Source organism: Choloepus didactylus, chromosome 14 (genome assembly GCF_015220235.1).
Source record: "Choloepus didactylus isolate mChoDid1 chromosome 14, mChoDid1.pri, whole genome shotgun sequence".
Lineage (NCBI taxonomy): Eukaryota > Metazoa > Chordata > Mammalia > Pilosa > Megalonychidae > Choloepus > Choloepus didactylus.
Window position 1 is genome coordinate 44,375,974 of NC_051320.1, and position 19,919 is coordinate 44,395,892.

General features: G+C 42.1%; 1 pseudogene; it reads right to left on the reverse strand.

Annotated features, from left to right (window-relative positions):
• Nucleotides 1-19,200: 19,200 nt before the first annotated feature.
• LOC119509243 lies at nucleotides 19,201-19,590 on the reverse strand (annotated as a pseudogene).
• Nucleotides 19,591-19,919: the final 329 nt, after the last annotated feature.

Here is a 19,919-nt window from a genome sequence, read left to right on the forward strand (position 1 = left end):
ACATATATTGGTGTGTGTGATGGTGTCCCATAGCTGTCTTAGGCTATTTTCACTTTTAATATTTATTGTTTCTTCCTGCTCCTCAGCATGACTGATTTCAAGCATCTTGTCTTCAAGTTCACTGAGTACTTCTTCTGCCAGTTCCAATCTCTTCTTGAAGCCCTCCTGGAAAGTTTCCATTTGAGTTACTGTGGTCTTTAACTCCAGAAGTTCTATATCATCCCTTTTTAAAATTTCTGTCTGTTTACTAAGATTCTCATACTGTTCATTCATTGTTTTCCTGATTTCATATAGTTCTTTCTCTGTACTTTTCCTTCATCTCCTTGATCATTTTTTAAGGCTTTGTTCAGTGTGTTCACACTCTCATCTTCTTCACTGGTGTTTTCTGGATTTTCATCCTCTTTCTTTGGATGAGCCATCATTTCCTGTTTCTTTGTTTTTACTCATTTGTTGCTGTGCTGGTTTGAATGTATTATGTCCCCCAAAATGCCATTATCTTTGATGCAATCTTGTGTGGGGACATGCATTAGTGTTGATTAGATTGTAAGTCTTTGAGTGTTTCCATGCAGATGTGACCCACCTAACTGTGGGTGATTACTGTCACTGGATGATTTCCATGGAGGTGTGGCCCCACCCATTCAGTGGGCCTTGATTAGTTTACTGGAGCACTATATAAGCTCAGACAGAAAGAGCAAGCTGCTGCAGCCATGAAGGACACTTTGAAGAATGTACACGAGCTAAGAGAGGAGCTGCAGATGAGAGACAGTTTGAAAATGGCCTTTGAAAGCAGACTTTTGCTACAGAGAAGCTAAGAGAGGAAAAATGCCCCAAGAGCAACTAAGAGTGACATTTTGGAGAGGAACTGTAGCCTAGAGAGGAACGTCCTGGGAGAAAGCCATTTTGAAACCAGAACTCTGGAGCAGATGCCAGCCACGTGCCTTCCCAGCTAACAGAGGTTTTCCAGACACCATTGGCCATCCTCCAGTGAAGGTACCCAATTGCTGATGACTTACCTTGGACACTTTATGGCCTTAAGACTATAACCTTGTAACCAAATAAACCCCCTTTATAAAAGCCAATCCATTTCTGGTGTTTTGTGAAAAGGCAGCTTTAGCAAACCAGAACAGTTACACACTGTAGATTTTTAAAAATTTAAATGTTAACTCTGGGGTTTATTCCCTAGGATGTCTGTTTCTAGGTTTTGTAATCAGCTGGTAATAAGACCGAGATTTTTCCTAGCTTCAGCCCTTCTATCAAGAATGTCTGCCCATGATGAATGCAGTGTATAGGGCTTTCCCTGTCTTTCTGGGCCTCTGTCTTATCCTGGGCTTTTCTTGTTAGTTGTTTTGGAGTTCCCCTGCATGGTAGTTTGAAGTTGTTCTGTACCCCAGAAAAGGCCATGTTCTTTTAATTCATTCCTGTGAGTGCAGACCTATTGTGGGTGGGACCTTTTGATTAGGCTATTTCAATTGGGGAATTGCCCCAGCGTGGGTCTTAATACCCATACTGGAGACCTTCATATGAGGATAAAGGACACACAGAAAAAGCCCATAGAGTTTAGAGAAGCCCCAGAGAAGCTGAGAGACAAGGACACACCCACAGAAGCTGAGAGGAAACCACTGCAGCTAGAAGCTAGAAGTAATGAAACCTGGGAAGCAAAGGACCAGCAGACACCAATCATGTATCTTCCCATCTGACAGAGTCATCCCAGATGCCAGCAACCTTTCTTCAGAGAAGGTATTTTCCTGTTGATGCATTAATTTGGACATTTTTATGGCCTTAGAACCGTAAACTTGCAAGCTAATAAATTTCCATTTTAAAAGCCAACCCATTTCTGGTACGTTTACAGGAGTTTGGTAGTTCCTTCTGTTTCCCAGGAGACAGACCTCACTCTTCCAGGTATTTGAAAGAAGTAGGCCATTTTCCCAGACTGTCCATATCTCTGCTTTTTTTACATTTCTTTAATTTCCCAAGTCAGTTTTCCCCAGCCAAAACAGGACCAAGGACTCTTGAAGGGAGTGCAGACCAGCTCCAAAGTGCCCTGGGGCAGGGCTCAGGAGGGGTACCAAGAGCTTCTCCAACAGCTCCCCAAAGCTGAGCTTTCCTGGCCTGCCCAGCAAATGTAGCCCTTCAGCTAACTGCCCCCTGCAATCCTGAGGAAGTGCTGCATCTTTAAATCTCCACTGCCTCTGCCCCTGACTGGTGAGTGTTGAAACTATGGCTGCAGCCACCTTTGCTAGGGTGGATTGAAACACTGGTTGCCACAGTCTTTGTCCAGGACAGGTTGAAACAATAGCTACCCTCAGTGCTGGGTCCCCAGTGATCCAAATTTGCTAAACAAAAGCCATGATCAATGATTGACTATGCCCACTCCTGTTTTAGGGGAAGAGGATTTTTATGTCCCTTTCTATCACCAGCAGCTAGCAAGGGACTGGACCTGTGGCAGCCTACCACGAGATGGGGGATAGGCGTCAGTAGCTGCCAAGCTGAGAGAGCAATTTACTGTCCTTTACTGTAATTTATCTTCTTCCCGCTCTTCCTTGAATGCTATACAGTGTTCTTCTGGCCTCTGGAATTTCAAAATAGTTGTTTCAAACAGTTCCTGCCTGTTTAATTGTTGTTTTGGTGGGAGGACTGAATTCTGGAGCTCCCTACTCCACCATCTTCCCTAGAAGTCTTTCTAATTCTCTTTTATGATTTTTTTTTTTTCCATTTGCTGCCTAAGCCTCTGTGCAGTCAGCTTGAATGTTGGTTTATTTCAGTGTTGGTAAGAGCTTGGAAAAAGGGACACTCTTCATACCACCAAGGCAAAATGCATTGATTTATAGGCATGGATAGAAATTTAAGGATCACCAAGTTCAAATCCCTGATTTTTTAGATTAGTAAACTGAGGTAAGGGAAGGTGAATTTTTGTTCAAGGTCAGGTACCAAGTATATCCTATAATAGTACTCTTGAGCCCTACTTTTTTTTTTAATTTTTTTAATTTTTTTTTAATCTTCATTTTATTGAGATATATTCACATACCACGCAGTCATACAAAACAAATCGTACATTCGATTGTTCACAGTACCATTACATAGTTGTACATTCATCACCTAAATCAATCCCTGAAACCTTCATTAGCACACACCCAAAAATAACAAGAATAATAATTAAAGTGAAAAAGAGTAATTGAAGTAAAAAAGAACACTGGGTACCTTTGTCTGTTTGTTTGTTTGTTTGTTTGTTTCCTTCCCCTATTTTACTACTCATCCATCCATAAACTAGACAAAGTGGAGTGTGGTCCTTATGAGCCCTACTTTTTATACTTCTACTCCCATGAGCTTTTTATCACACCACCACCATTGGAGAAAATGGGCGTGCCATTCTCATTCAATAATTTCACTTTTCAAGCTAGTGAAACCTGCTTTAAACCTGAATTCTAGTGCACTTCTTGTAGCTGCATTTTGATAATGGATTTATCATGGTATTTGGGGTTTTGTTTTGTTTTCTTCATGGTAGTAAAATAATTATTTTAATTTAGTGAAATACAACACATGGAAACATGAAGGTTATTCATATCATCAAGCCCTTTATAAAGACAAGTTAGCAAGGGTACATTTTTTCCATTAAAGTAAAAACAACTTTTTCCATCCACCATTTCTATAATTAACCAATTTATTACCTACCTCTCCATCTATGATATACTGCATACATATAGTCTAATAAACTATATTATGTAATTTTTATGAAGGCACAGGTGGAACGGGAAAGCTGCCGGATATCTGGTAGCCTTTATTTCTTTTTGTGTATTGTATAGTCTTGAGAACCTGAAAGGTTTAATTGGTATGACAAAGAACACGGAAGTCCCATGTTGGGTCATCTCAAGATACACTTGATAGGCAAGCTAATTGTGATTTATTCCATTTGTCCTTCAAGATTCAAAGAATAATTTCTGTTTCTAATCAAATATTAAGAGGTAGTAAGAAATTAATCTAACAGAGCTCTAGAGTTTGATACCTTTGAATTTAAAACCAGTTTGAGCACTTCTTGTGTAACTGAGCAAGTTATATACCCTCACTTAAGTCCATTTCTTCATCTGTGAAATGGGAATAATCACAGCTCCTTTACAATGTTGTTTTATGAAGACTGCAAGGAAATGTGTATAAAGTAAGTAACTCCGAGCTACTCACCATTATTTACTGTCTCCTCCATGCTGCGCAATATTTTACAGACATTACATAGATTACCTTTATTATCTAACCCAAGAGAATCTCAACTCTTCAACAGCAACAAAAATATCTCTTGAAATTTATTAAAACAGTACATCAGAAATGCCAAGTTTAACAGCTAATAGATAAAGATTTTATTTTCATAGTTTTTAATGCTGTGAATATCTCCACATACTTCCAGGATTCCCTGTACTTTACATATTTCTTCCTCTCCTTCTTTCACAACCACCATCATTCATAATGGAAAAACATACATCCTCATTTCAAAGTGAGAAAAGATTTAGTCAAGACGTTATGAACAATGTTTTCCAAGAAGAAGTTATGAGCACTTAGCAAGCACTGTGTACAGGATACTTTCTCTGTTGAGTTCTTGTGCTAAATTAACTGGTTGGACTAACCACTGTTTAATTGCAAAATCTTCATTTCCCTAGGTGATACAGTGTGATGTGGGCCCAGACAGCCTTTAAGACTGAGATTCAAAGAGCTTGCCTGGCAAATGGGATGTTTATCTGCATTTGTGCTTAAATTGTGTCTACCTAGCTGAGAGTGAAGTGGAGAGTTGGCATTTTCTCCTTAGTTTAACACTGTACAGTCATTTATTTTTATTTTCTTTGTACTTCCCTCATTCAAGCCTTTATCATCTTATATGAAGACAACTGCAATAAATTCCTGTTTTATCTCTCTGATGTTGTTCCTCCATTCACATATCATCTTGAGCTACCCACTCAAAGTTAGGGTAATTAAACACTCCCAAATATCTATGGATTGAATTCCAGATTCCTTAACTTGGCAGTCAATAGGTTTCACAGTCTCATCTGAGACTAGACCTCCAGGTCCATCTCTTACAAAAGCTCTGCAGTGTTTTCAAATGGTTCACCTTATGAGGTCCTGAACAAACCTTTGGCTTTTTGCCTTGGAATTTCTTTCTCAACTCACTTCTCTCTTATATTTTGCAAAAGTAAATCTTTATCATTATTTATGTCATAGTTAAGTCCCTTTTTCTCCAGCACCACTTCCCACATCTCTAGCTTCTTCCTCCTATATCAGTGGTCTTCAACCAAGACTGAATATAGGACTCAACCTTAAAAAAAGACTCGTACTTTGGCCTGACTCCCAGAGATTTGTATTTAATATGTCTGGGGTGTGGTCTGGGTATTTGGTATTTTAAATCATCCCCAGGTGATGCCAGTGTACAGTCAGAAGTTAACAATTACTGCCTCATGCATTCTAATTATACATTACCTGCATAGTTCACTAAGCAATTTAACAAGACACATAACACCTTTGTGATATTTGTGTATCTTTGATGTTGTGGGGGGCCTTATCTGCTTCTGTATAAACTTTCATATTTTTAAGACTAGCTAACTGTGATATACAAAATTATTTTATATTTTTACTATATTGTGCAATTATAACATACAGAAAAAAAACACAAAAAACTAATTTAAATTTCCCATGAACATACCTATTTAAAAATTTTAATTATATAAATTAACATGAAAATCTCTTTGCCTCTTTGTTTTCACTCATTCTACCATCACCACCAAAACTAATCATTGTTAGCAAACTGTTGCATAGCATTCCAGACAATTCATAAGAGGAGAAGGAACGAGTTCAGAGGCTCTAATTATGCTTGGTGTGTTCAAAAACAGTTAGGAGGCCAGTGTAGCTACAGAGGGGTAAGCAAGGGGAGAGTGACAGGAAGGAATTGAGGCCATTAAACTACATGGGGATAATCATTTACTATATTGTAGGCTATTCTTAGGACTTTGGCATTTACTCTGAGTGAGATAAAGCAGGAAAATGGAGCAAAACTGGAGAATTTGAACAGAGAAATGATATGATCTGACTTAGATTTTTAAAAGATTTCCTTGCGTACTTAGAGAGAGAAGCTAGGGTCGGTGACATGTGTGGATTGGGGGGAGATAAGGGTAGAGGGAAGAAGCAAAATACTGGTTGGAAGGCTACTGCAATAATCCAGGGAAGAGATACAAGGATTTGGAACACAGAGGTGGAAGTGAAGATGGTGAGAAGTATTTGAATTCTGGATATGGGCTGAAGGCAGCACAAATGGGATTTGCTATTGAATTAAATGTGGTTACAAGAGAAAGAATGCTGTTACAGTTGACTCAAAGAGTTTTGAACTGAGAAAACAAAAGCAACTTCATTACATACTAGTAATGAAATTACTTCCCTTTCCTTATCTATAAAATGGAGATGATAATATATCTACATCAGAGTATTGTTGATTATGTCAGAAAATATATGAAAAGTGTCTAGCAGGTAACTTGACTCTTATATATTCAGATAGTGTTAGAAAGCAGGGGGCGACACAATTAGGGCAGACAGAGGAAGTTAATGAACTTTGAAAAGTGAAACCACAGTGTGAGCACACACCAGCCATGAGACACAAGTGATCACTGTGTGTTGCTTAACACAGCCAGTCTAACTATGCTAGTCAGAACTATGTGAAAAAGAAAGATGCATGTGCCAGTCTGTACGTATTATGCCCCCCAAATGCCACTAACTTTGATGCAGTCTTCTGTGGGCAGACATAATAGTGTGAATTAGATTGTAATTCTTTGACTGTGTGTTTCCATGGAGATGAGACCCACCCAACTGTAGGTGATAGCTCTGATTAGATACTTTCCATGGAGGCATGGCCCTTCCCATTCAGCATAGGCCTTGATTAGTTTACTAGAGCACTATATAAGCTCAGACAGAAGGAGCAAGCTTGCTACAGCCAAGAGGGACACTTTGAAGAACGCACAGATGCTGAGAGAGGAGCTGCAGTTTACAGACATTTTGGAGACGGCCTTTGAAAGCAGACTTTTGCTCTGGAGAAGCTAAGAGAGGACAAATGCCCCAAGAGCAACTGAGATTCACAGTTTGGAGAGAGACTGCAGCCTAGAGAGGAACATCCTGGGAGAAAGCTATTTTGAAACCAGAATTCCAGAGCAGATGCCAGCCACGTGCCTTCCCAGCTAACAAAGGTTTTCCGGTTGCAAATGGCCATCCTCCAGTGAAGGTCCCCAATTGTTGATGTGTTACCTTGGACACTTTATGGCCTTACAACTGTTAACTGTGTAACCAAATAAACCCCTTTTTATAAAAGCCAATCCATTTCTGGTGTTTTGCATTGTGACAGCATTAGCAAATTATGAGATGCACCTAATGAGATTATTTATCTTTCATCCTAGAAACACAGAATGAGTTTCCATAGAGGATTGGGAAATTTAACCACTGGTAGGTGGGTGACTGAGTGCTTAGTGAGTTGCTTGAGTTCTGAGTGGAAGGGGTACAAACAATCACAGAAAGTGCATATTTAAGGATATAATAAGGAAAACTGACTACAAGGGAAAACAAACCCAGCACTTGGTGTTGTAACATGTATTCTAAAAGCCCAAAACAGATAGTGAATGACAACCAAAACCATAGTTACTGTTAAATGAAAGTCATTCTAAAGTCAGCAAGACTGGCACAGAGCAGACATTTAATAATTATTTCTTCAATGAGTAAATTAATGAAGAGTGATAAGATATCAGTAAAAAAAAGAGGAATTTTGAGAGCCCCTACAGTGATTCCACATTTAACACAGTATAAAAAGGGACATGGATTCAAATATGAGATATTATATTTATTATTGTTCTATGCCATAACTGTTCTGAGTCTTATTTTCCTTTTCTGTGGAAAAAAAAAGATAATTTTTATCTCCAGGGTTTTAATAAGGATTAAATTTTTAAAAGGTCTTGAATCTTGAATGTGTAGGGAGGGTCTGGCACATAAGAAGAATCCAATAAATGTCAACTGTTAGGTGGAACTGAAGAAAAAGGTATCTGAGACTAAGGAAGAATAAGAAGTGTTTACAAATCCCTAATGAGGAAAGAGCAGAATATAACCAGAATCACACAGATTGCTTACATATTGCTAATGGCTCCAGGTGTCTTTGTTGCTTATTAAGTAAACCTGTATATAATTCATCAATAGTATTATTCAGGTCCCCTCATCTAATTCTTCTTGTTACCACCATTAGTCTAAATTATCATGTAACTTCAGGTGCTGTGAATCATACATACTTGAACCAGGTAGACATAACTGTCCGTCTGGCTAGGATTTGGAGCCTAGACAGGAAATCTACCTGTTGGACAACAGGTTACAGAGGCAAACATGAAAATAATTATTGCTCAAATAAGCATTACTGTCTACTACCAGGTAACTGAGTTTTATATAATGGCATCCAAAATGATACACTTTTTATTTTGGTTAACCAGAAAGTTGTCCAAAATGGTGTCTTTGTTTGGTTGATTCTAATCAGTCTTGCCCTTACTATAAGTGCATCCATTAGCTGTGTGATAATATATTCTAACTAATGCCATACATATAAATAAATCATAAAATTTGAAAAATGAAAGTGTCTTGTTCATGAAAAGTGCTCAGTAGTATCATAGTCATTAAACATATTATTGGAAAATGGATTGCATTACCAATTGATAGTTAGATACCTAAATCAGTAATTTCTGGCTGGGTTTCATAAAACACTAACTTCATATGCTAGCTCTTTGCCTGTTTTCTCTTAGATTCTTCCCGTCTTTCTCACTATCTACTCTGCAACACAGGGGAGTGCATTTCCCAAGAACTCTTATCAATCTTCAGGCTAAGCTCAACCAACAGGAGGTCTGATGAGGACTGGAAGGTCGGAGGAAGGCTGGGATATTTCTATCCCTTAATTTCTCCGTCTAGAGGAGTGTCTCCAACAGTGGCTGGAACTTTCCGGTAGTTGCAGGCTTTCACGGGACAAACACAGCCTCTGTTGTCCCACCTCTCCAGACAGGCCCACCATGCTTCTGGATTTGGTCTGGTAACCTCAGATCCTGGCTCCCATGATGCCATGCTGCTCTCTAGAGGTGGTCATAGCTTCCTGATATTGCTAATCTTTGGGTCATGTCACTATCCAGTGTTAGATGTAGCTTTTCCATCACCTATGCAGAAAATTCTTTGTAATACACACCTTTATTTGAAATACCCAGGATATTTTCTGTTTTCTTGATTGGATTTGACTCTTATACTTTAAAAAGATATTAACAAGGGCTGATTTTTAAAAATTAATTAAATTAATTAATAGTCAATAAATATCTCCAAAAGAGATGTATCAACAAGAGTTACTTGTCTGCAGAAAACCCCAAAGACTTGAATAGGTAAAGTACAGGGCAGGTTTTCCAGAGAGAAATGTTGCATACAGCATCCTCCTAATTTATTAGTCCTACGAAACTTTATTTTTCATGAAATGTCTACAAATATTTCATGGAAATAGTGTTACACAGAACATAAATTGGAAATTCTGATAAAAATATATATTTACTGTCTGAAAATTTTGTATATGTAAGATATGATGAACATTTTTTATGCTTGCCATCCATAGTCATTTGACATATTCCTAGCTAAAAAAAAAAACTTAAAACAAATTCCTTTAAAATTAAAGGAAAGATGAATGGACTCAGGCACCCAAAAATCATCTCCCTCATTTTAAATTCATTTGAAATATTATGGTGGGGAAAGGCAAGTTATTACATGCTGAAACACCTTTTGCAAATTTGGTAATTAGATCCAGTTTGCAGAGTTTGCACCCTGAAAATACCACTGCATTTCATTTATAATAAACTGACTGGGTTTGAAATGATATTAAATGTGCCAGACTGAAAAAAAATCCAAATGGATTCATACAGAAATGTTATTAACTTGGAAATGGTTCAATGGACATTTGGCATTTTCACACTGGTAGGTTTAATCTGTGAAGTGAGAACAATGAGCTAGAGAGATACAAAATTCTATATTTTTGCCACTTTAACATTTATGTTTTTCATTTATGAATATGGACTTAGAATTGATTACATTTCTGCCTTGCAACTTTTGGGTTTTATAATATATGTGTTTTTTTGTTTTAAGTTTTATTCACCTATTGACTTTGTAGATGGTCAGGCTTAAATATAGACGTCTCCATATAAGTATTTAGCTAAAACAAGAGAAAGAAAAATAAGAGTAGTAAAGATAAGTTCATCTGTAAATAAATTTAATTTTCAATGTTCTACACTTAAATATTCAGCATGAAGCATCTGGGGTTTAAGAAGCATCTGGGGTTTAAATATTCAGCATGAAGCATCTGGGTTTTACAAGGCAAGATAAGTATACATGTGTAGGGGTGAAATAACCATTTTAATTAATGAAGTGGGGTTAAACAGGGATAAATATCAGGATATAGTGAAGTATACAGAACAGAGTTAGATGAGTAAAAAGCAAAAAGAATTTCAATAAGTGAAGGTCTATAGATGTGGTAGAGATAATATCTTAATATCTGAATAGCAGTGGTCCATAAATATGAGTGAATTTTCTCTAGGTAACATGTTATAGGAGTCAAAACACTGAACTGGCAGTTAGATTTGGGTTATAGTGCCTAGCTCTGCCATATTTGGGTGTAACTTCGGGCTAATTACTCTATTTCATTCATTAATTCGTTCCACAAATATTTATTGCTCCCCTCCTCTTTGACAGGCACACAGCTAGGTTATGGGGATTCTCACTACACCTATGTTGTAAATGGTACAGGATAGGGACAGACAGTAAGGATACAAGCAAACACAAATGTATATACATAATTCTGGCATATATATATATATATATATATATATATATATATATATATATGAATTGAAACAGTTGATGAAATAGCAAATGACTAAGTGGCTTTTTAGTTGAGTAGCTACTGATAGTTTCTGTGAGTATGGCATACCAGGGCTTTGTTCATAATTGAAAAGTGGGAAGGAAAGTAGCCAAGAGACAGATCATTTCAGGATTTATAACCTATCCATAACGCTCTTTTTCTCATTCACAAAGTGAAGTGCTTGAAGAAAATGGATTTCAAGAAGGTTTTCAGTTCTAAAATTCTGACTGCTATGATTAAGATGAAATTTCACAAATACATTAGAAAAACAAGAAGATAACCAAGAAAATACAAGATGATTAATGGAGTGTCTGGGTGGGAAAACATAATAAAAATTCAGTAGTGACTGTAATTTTGAATAACTGTCATCAAAAGAGTGGTTCAACTATAAAGCAAAATGTAATAGAAAACACAATTTATTACATTAGCTATTTAAACAAATCAAATTTGCTATATTTATTTTCTTGGAATTGTTACATATTTATTTATTTTATACATAAAAGATTAAGTTGTTTTTTCATCATTGTATATTCGAAAGTATGTTGTTTTCAATTACTTTTTCATCTCTATTACCTGATCTGCTAGAAAAAAATGGAATAGCTATCAATGATCCCTGCAGAAATGTCCTTGTCATTATTTCCTTAAGTGTTTTCCATGGAATTTAGGTCTCTGGGATGTTATATTACATGGAGCAAATAACCTATCTTCAGTCAGTGCAGTGAAAGTGCACTTGGGGTAAGAGAAGCAAGAAGGAAGTGAGAAAAGCAATATTATGGAGGAGAAATTCTACTGCTCCACATTTGCAACAAAGGCCTCAGCTCCCATGGGAGCTCTGAGCTGAGCTGCTCATTCAGAGTTGTCTCAATTTGAAATAAGTGGTCAGTCAGGTCTTTGCATACAACTCACAAACTGTATAAACAGCTTTGCGACATCAGCAGCCAACACTCCTAGAAGCTGGGAAAATTAGGGCCTTTGTTATAAGGGGGCATCTGGGTGGTGCTCTGCAGTATCCATTATGCCCGGCTGCTAGAGGTACTACAGTACAGTACAGCAGAAGAAACACAGGCAGCAGGATAACTGAACGGAGTTGGAACCATGCCTCTGTCACTTACTGATTGTGAGATTTTAAGTAGATTTTTAACTGACCTCATCTATTTTATGGTCTACAAAATAAATCTTTCCACAAAATAATTAAATAGGTCAAATCGTTCAGAGATCCTCTCCGTCCTGACCTCTGTATGACTCCCTAAAGATAACTCAGAATGGGAAGCTGGACATGGTAGGTATTTTTTAAATTCCCTGACTCTTATTGGAATTTCCAGCAAGGCCAATATGTCTCACACAAGCACATAATCCATCTTCCTTTCCATTCATGCACCTGGAATGGTAAAGGGTCCAGGACACACTCACTCTCTTTTTCCCCAGATGCTATCACTTCCTCCCATGCATAATCATGTGTGTACTTGCTACTCTTACCCAAAAAGGCCTGGGAAGACCCAGCCAGTTCTACACTAGACACTGAGACAAATGTTACTTCCATTGCCTGTGACACAGACAGGCAAGATGTCCTCTGCCCTGGTGGATGTGACTACAAAGACGGTTTAGGGAAGAAATAGAAAAAGCAGACCATTCTAGACCCTTTAAGAAAATCAAGCTCAAACAAAGTTTCTCCATTTGATTTTCTCCAGCCTATCTGAATTTTCTAAATAGTGAAGCCTGTGGAGAGCCGTCTCCCGGGACGGGCATAGCGCATGCGCTGTAAACCTGCTCCAAAGTCCCCCCGCCCATCGAATGAGCCAAGATGGCGCCCATATCCTGCTTCCGCTTATGACGTGCACACTCACTATTCCTATCTGCCAATTGAGTGCATATGCGCGGCGCTAGATCATTGGTTATGAGTAGAGTACTTAAGAGTTTGCCCAAGCGAACCTCGGGGAGACAGCCCACTAGGAGCCGTACCTGACGGCCACATCGAGGCTGCTCTCCCGCGAGGCACTCTGCCCCGCGTGGAAACCTGTAACAGAGAATGCTTATCTAGCTTCAGTAAAAGACTTGCTCTCGCAACCGCCGTGTGGCTCGAGTCGTGACTTCCAGCCAGGTCAGTTTGCGTGGTCTGCATCTCTCTCTCTCTCATCCCTTGTTTCTCCCCTCGCCGGCCGGGGAACAGGGGTCGAGCGGGGCGGCGCCGGACAAGTGGTGGCCCGTACGGGGAACGCTCCTCCTCCTGCCTCGCTCTCGACGGTCCCTCTGTGAGGAGAGCAGCGCTGCGCATCGAGCTTACAGCGGACTTCCCGCGCCTGATCAACGCGAGAAGGTGAGTGCGTCTTATTACATGATAGTTAGGGCCCGTGGGTTTTCAGGTGACCCCGGGGGACTCGGAAGAGCTCTCCGAGTGACTGAAGTATAGTGCCGACTGCAATCATGGGGCAGTCCGGAAGTTCATCTCTCTTAGCTCCCTTAAAGAACCTTTTGAAACAACGGGGTATCTCGGTCAGGAAAAGCTCCCTTCAGCGTTTTCTTGATGATGTTGATACTTTTGCCCCTTGGTTTGCCTGCACCGGCAGCCTTAGCCTACCCTCTTGGATGAAGCTCGGTCGCGACATAGACCGAGCGCGCCAGACGGGCGTGTGTATGGACCCGATTCTAGTACCCATATGGGAGACCGTCCGTGCGGTCCTTGAACTAGAATCGGCTGCCGGCCTAAGCCCGTCCTCTGCCTTGCAAGAAGCACGGTGCGCGCTCCAAGAAACCCAGTCAGTTTCGTCAGCGGACGGCTCCTATAAGGGCAAACCGCCGGAGTCCAGTGACTCTGACTCAGAGTCAGATAGCGATACTGGCGAGGAGGCGGAAGCATCCCCGCTACTTGAGTGGGAGGAGCCTCCCGCCACACCCGTGCGGCCTTCCGCCCCGCCAATGTCTACCGCTGCACCCCCAGGGACACCCCAGCTCCCAACTGACGCCTTGGGCGGTCCCACCAAAGGACCTCGCCGAGAGCTCCCTCTAGTGGCCATGCCCAGTAAATGTAATTATCCTTTGCTGCCAGACCCGGAAACCCCGATGGGCCGGTCAGGGGAGGGGCAACCTTTGCCGTACCCCCCGCCCGAGTACACAGGCCCTCAGGACCCTTTGCCATTAGGTAGTGGTGGGAGACATTTCTGGAGATGGAACCCTTTCACAACATTTAGACCTTTTGGCATGCTGGGTGGCTACCAGCCACTTGAGCCGCAGCCAGTCTCAGAAATGTACCCGGTTATTATCAATCCCCAAGGTGGCAATCAGCACGAATCATATGATTACAAACTATTGAGGGAATTGAGGCAGGCCGTCCATCAGTATGGCCCCAATGCCCCTTATACCTTGAACATGATCGAGAACCTCTCTGCTCTAAATCATACACCCGCAGATATTTTTCAGCTAGCCCGTGCTTGCTTGCCGTCAGGCGGATTCATAGATTGGAAAGCATGGTTTGAGGAGTTAGCTGAAGAGCAGGCCGCAAGGAATGCGGCAGGGAGACGTGGCGGGTGGAATGCTGACATGCTGTTGGGGAGAGGCGCCCATGCCCAGAACCAAACGGGTTTCCCACAAGAGGTCTACGCCCAGATCTTCCGCTGTTTTGTGGGTGCCTGGAAAAAGCTAACAGGTAAGGGAGAGGCTCAGGCCTCACTCAGCAATATACACCAAGGCCCCACAGAACCATTTGCGGATTTTGTAGCCAGGATGCAAACCGCAGCTGAGAGAATCTTCTCAGATCCAGGAGTAGCAGAGACTGTGGTTAAGCAAATGATTTTTGAGCAGTGCAACAAGGAGTGCAAAGTTATCCTGGCACAAAACAGAGCAAAAAATTTGACAGAGTGGGTCAGGCTCTGTAGAGATACTGGCAGCCCTTTAACTAATGCAGGTCTAGCTGCCATGCTAGCTAGCTCCCTACAGGTGGCTACAAAAAGCCCGAGAACCTTAGGGGCAAAGTCTAACGGGTGCTATGGCTGTGGCCAATCAGGGCACTTTAAGAGAGATTGTCCCAATAGACGTCAGCCCCCTGCCACTCAACGGTTTGGCGAACCAGGTGCAGTAACCAGGCCGTGTGGCCGTTGCCACAAAGGCCCCCACCGCGCAGAAGATTGTAAATCGGTTTTCGATGCGCAGGGTAGACGCCTCTCTGGCCGCCCCGAGCAGATTCCAAAAAACGGGAAGAGGGGGTCCGCCCTTTCGACGGACCCCCTTGCATGCCATTCGACAACACAGGATCCGATCAAATTCGTGCGTCCCCCGGCTCAGCAGGACTGGACCTCTGTGCCACCTCCAGACTCGTACTAACCCCCTCCATGGGTGTCCAATTGAAACATGGCATCCCCTATAACCCTCAAGGGCAAGGAATCATCGAGAGAGCGCACAGGTCGCTCAAAGACCTGCTTAGGAAACAGAAAGGGGGGATAGGTCACGGCTTGTCCCCAAAGGCTCAATTGTCTATAGCCTTATTTACATACAATTTTTTAAATGAAAATTCACAGGGAGTGACACCTGCCCTGCAACACACCACCCCGAGTCCTCAGCATAGAGGTCTAGTCCGTTGGAAGGATGTCCTGTCGGGGCAGTGGAAAGGCCCTGACCCGGTGCTCAGCTGGGCCAGAGGCTCTGTTTGTGTTTTTCCCCAGGAACCAGGACGTCAACCAGTGTGGGTTCCGGAAAGACTGGTGAGAACCGTGACATCACCTGAAGAAGCCAAGGAACAGCTGTCAGAAACGCCAACGAATATACAACCTGAACCATTAGACCAAGCCTCCGACCCTGCTGATGATGGCGACGACCGACAAGACGATAATAGTAGGACTGACCACCCCGCGGTTGCCCAAAAAGAGGATCGGTAACTCTGTTCTTTGCTCTCCTATAGCAATCCTTCTAATCTGCCTTTTTCTTTTTTTAGTGGAACTGTGGTAGCGCAGGAGAGTGGTCTTTGGGGCCTGTGGCATCATCCCCCGACCCTGGCCCCATTCTCTGCTGGGTCTCCCGCCTCTCCTGTGTTTTTCACTCGTACCCTGTCTCTAGGTCTCCACCACCTGCCTTCTGACAGAAATATTTCCTCCACAAGCTTCAACGAGTACACACTGATCCTCTCTTTTGCTAACCTCTCTGTCAAGGTTGTCAACACCACAGTTGCGGCGAATGCTACTTGTGAAACTGGTAATGGCGAGTTAAGTAAGGGAGTCTTGCTTGAATTTCTTAACATTACAGGGAAGAGCCGCCAGTCTTGTGAAGGGATCTTGAGTAAAAATGAGACTCAAAGGTGCCTTTTCCTTCCGGGGTTTGCTCCTACAGTCTGCAACCGTTCCAAAGACCCGGATGCCTCGCCGCCCCGCTATCCTAGTGTATCGCCCAAGTTATGTCTGGCTCCCCGTCAAGGCAACCGACTGGGTTGGCCCTGTTTCTCAAGTTGTTTCACTTAACAATATCCCCTTCTCTAAGTCTAGGCGTCCAAGAGGCATACCTTACCCGAGACGTGCTACGCCGCCACAATCAGATGCTGAACTTAAATTTCCAGGCCATTCAGAAACTCCTAGCGGAGATAGATGAACTTGGACTAGAAATAGATGGACTCTGGAGAGTTCTCCAGCAGACGTGTGATACCCGATGGTTATTCGGGAGGCTTTGTGTCACCCCGGTTAGGGTGAACTTGACAGAGGAGCAGCAAGATGTCGCCGAGTGGCTCAAGGACACTTATCTCCCCAACTTCACCAATCTCTCCGACCAAGTGAAATCCGACCTTCAGGGACTTGAGAACATTAGGAAATTGAAGACTGTTAGTTTCGACCTTTCCACACTGGGCGAGACTGTAAAAAATCTGTGGGACCAAGTCACCTCTTGGTTCTCTTGGCCCAATTTGACTAATTGGATTCTCTTCATGGTGGGACCATTGGTGGGATTAGTCATTGTTAAATCTTTGCTAGAACGCCTGTTTCAAGCGCGGCAGTACCGTGTTACCACTATGATGGCTATGTCCTCCACCTTTGATACCCCCAACAGCGACCATTCTGATGGCCATACCCCATCCTGGCCGCCTCGGGCGGGGCACTCGGGAGCGAGGTTTGTAGCTAAGCGCGCAGCTGTGTCCCGGGTATAACGGGCGACGCCAGCAGTCATAATTTTTGTCTCAGGTAGGTCCCTAAGGCAGAGTCATAGTTGTGGCCAGACTTGACTCTAGCCAATGCATAGGGACGCCTAGTGACGCCTCCGACTCTGGTTAATGCTATCCCTGCCCCCGCCTTTGTCCCCCAGTTGCAAGGCAAAGCACTGCAGGGAGAGTCATGTTGTTTCCAGCTCACGGACTCTCCTGTCTCCATATGAGGTGAGCATTCTGGTCGGTGCTAGAGGCTCCGCCGCTAAATGGCTGAGACCTAGTCCAGACTCCCCAAAGCACCGGAACAAATTGTGAGCCATCTGGGTTCACGGGAGCACACTCATCACTGGGGACACTGGGTCGATATAAATAATAAAGGGGGAGATGTGGAGAGCCGTCTCCCGGGACGGGCATAGCGCATGCGCTGTAAACCTGCTCCAAAGTCCCCCCGCCCATCGAATGAGCCAAGATGGCGCCCATATCCTGCTTCCGCTTATGACGTGCACACTCACTATTCCTATCTGCCAATTGAGTGCATATGCGCGGCGCTAGATCATTGGTTATGAGTAGAGTACTTAAGAGTTTGCCCAAGCGAACCTCGGGGAGACAGCCCACTAGGAGCCGTACCTGACGGCCACATCGAGGCTGCTCTCCCGCGAGGCACTCTGCCCCGCGTGGAAACCTGTAACAGAGAATGCTTATCTAGCTTCAGTAAAAGACTTGCTCTCGCAACCGCCGTGTGGCTCGAGTCGTGACTTCCAGCCAGGTCAGTTTGCGTGGTCTGCATCTCTCTCTCTCTCATCCCTTGTTTCTCCCCTCGCCGGCTGGGGAACAGGGGTCGAGCGGGGCGGCGCCGGACAGAAGCCAAAGTTCTACCTATTTAGAAAAGTAAAGCTATATTGCCTATAAAACACATTTTGTTTCTACTTCCGTTTCTTCTAATCTGAGTCACCAAATTTTTTGTTAAACTTTGAGAGTGTTTCTACAGTCATATCCCACTCACTTGGTTTTCAGTGGGTCAGAAAACATTTATCAAATATTTACTCTGTGTCATGCCCTAGAATGAGAAGAAGACACAATGGTGAATCAGATATAGTTCCGAACCTCAAAAACCTCAGGTTTAATTGTGAAGATAGACAATTTAGCAGGTAATTACAACAGTGTGTGATAACTGTATGTAATAGTAGCCATAGGTTGTGGTGGAGTATACATAAAAGGTACAGCCTAGGAAGATCATAAAAACCTTCCTGGAGAGATAACTTTTTAGATTTAATCTTTAGGGATGAGGAGGAGCTATTGAGATAAAAGGGGTTATGGGCAGGAAGTGAATAGGGTAAAAGGATTGCAGATGAAAGGACCATGTAGAAAGGCTTACGAGACAGAAAAGGGATAGTCTGACCTACTTGGCGAGTCTCAACTATCTCGCTGTGACTGAGGCTAGGAGTGTAAGTTTGGAATTATAAGAGATGAGGTGTCAAACTAAAGAGTTCAGACTGTATCCTGAGGGCCTTGTTGAGGCATTGGCAATTTTCAAACAGTGACATAAAAAAGATAAGATTTGTCTTTTTAAATACTTCAAAGAATTTTTAGAACATCATGGTAACATATTGGTAACTGATACTAGTGGTTTGTTTTTTTTTTTTTTTTTTTTTTGATTTCCCTTCATAAGAGGAAGTTTTATTAATTATTTACCTTAATAGTGTCAGAAAGAACAGATTAGCTCTGTCCAACATGATTGGTAGTTGCCAAAATCTAATGAAGCAAGTGTTCTTTCTGATTGCTAAGGATTTAATTTGGATGCTTTAATACTTAGCCATCTAACACTTCAAACATAATCCAGAATAAAAGCATCATCTCCCTCCCCTTTCACTTTAATACCCAACCTACCTCACTTCAATATGGAAATATCTTCATTAAATATGATTTCCAGAGGAACAGGTTCGCTAGAGAGTATAGCCATGAGAACAATGCACAAAAAGAACTCAAAATAAAACTCTGTATGATAATTTACTAGTCTAAGTAAACAAAACCTTCCAATATATTAAGAAATAAATCCAGTTACAAATGCACTAATAGTGAAGAGGTTCTGTGATAACTGAAAATGGCCAGCTATTTACAAGATACACAAGCAGCAACAGTGCACCTAACCCAGCACAGGCCCTCAGACGCCAAAAGTGTTCTCTCTGCTGTAGGCCACATACAGGAATCCATCTTCATCTTTTTCCTTCTTGTAGAGCTGTCCCATAGTTAGGCTGGACTGTGGGACTGTCTTATCCACAAAGAGGAAGATCACTTTTCAGAGGGAAGCTGGATCCTTTTCATGATGATCCACATGAATTGAGCCACAGTGATGTCTGATGGAACCAAGAACTTCCGTTTGTCAGTGTCAACAATTTGAGAGCCTGAGACTTTTTCCACGATCACCGGAACCAGGTCAGGATATTTTGCTCCGATCTTCGCGGATTCCACGCATCTGTGTTCCAGCGAGTGGTCCTGCTTGAACATCCACTTCATGGCGGCAGCGGTGGTGGCTAAAGGACAGAGCCGGCTCTCTGAGCCCTGGCACTCAGCTCACAACCACCACGGCTGTGGTAGCAGCAACACATGGCCTGTTCGTTTACATTAACCATACACTAATCATTTTATATTTACTATCTCAAAATTCACAACAATCTTATGAGACCTGGACTAATAGAATGTCCAATTTACATATATGAAATACCAGATTCATAAATGCTAAGTAAACTAGCCCAAGATCTGGCTGGTATGAGAATGAATTTGTGAGAGTCTGGTATGGTGTCAGGCAAAACATGCGGAGGACTACTCTAGTAATTAGGTAAGAAATGATGAATGGAAGTACCTAGAAAATAAGTGAAGGTA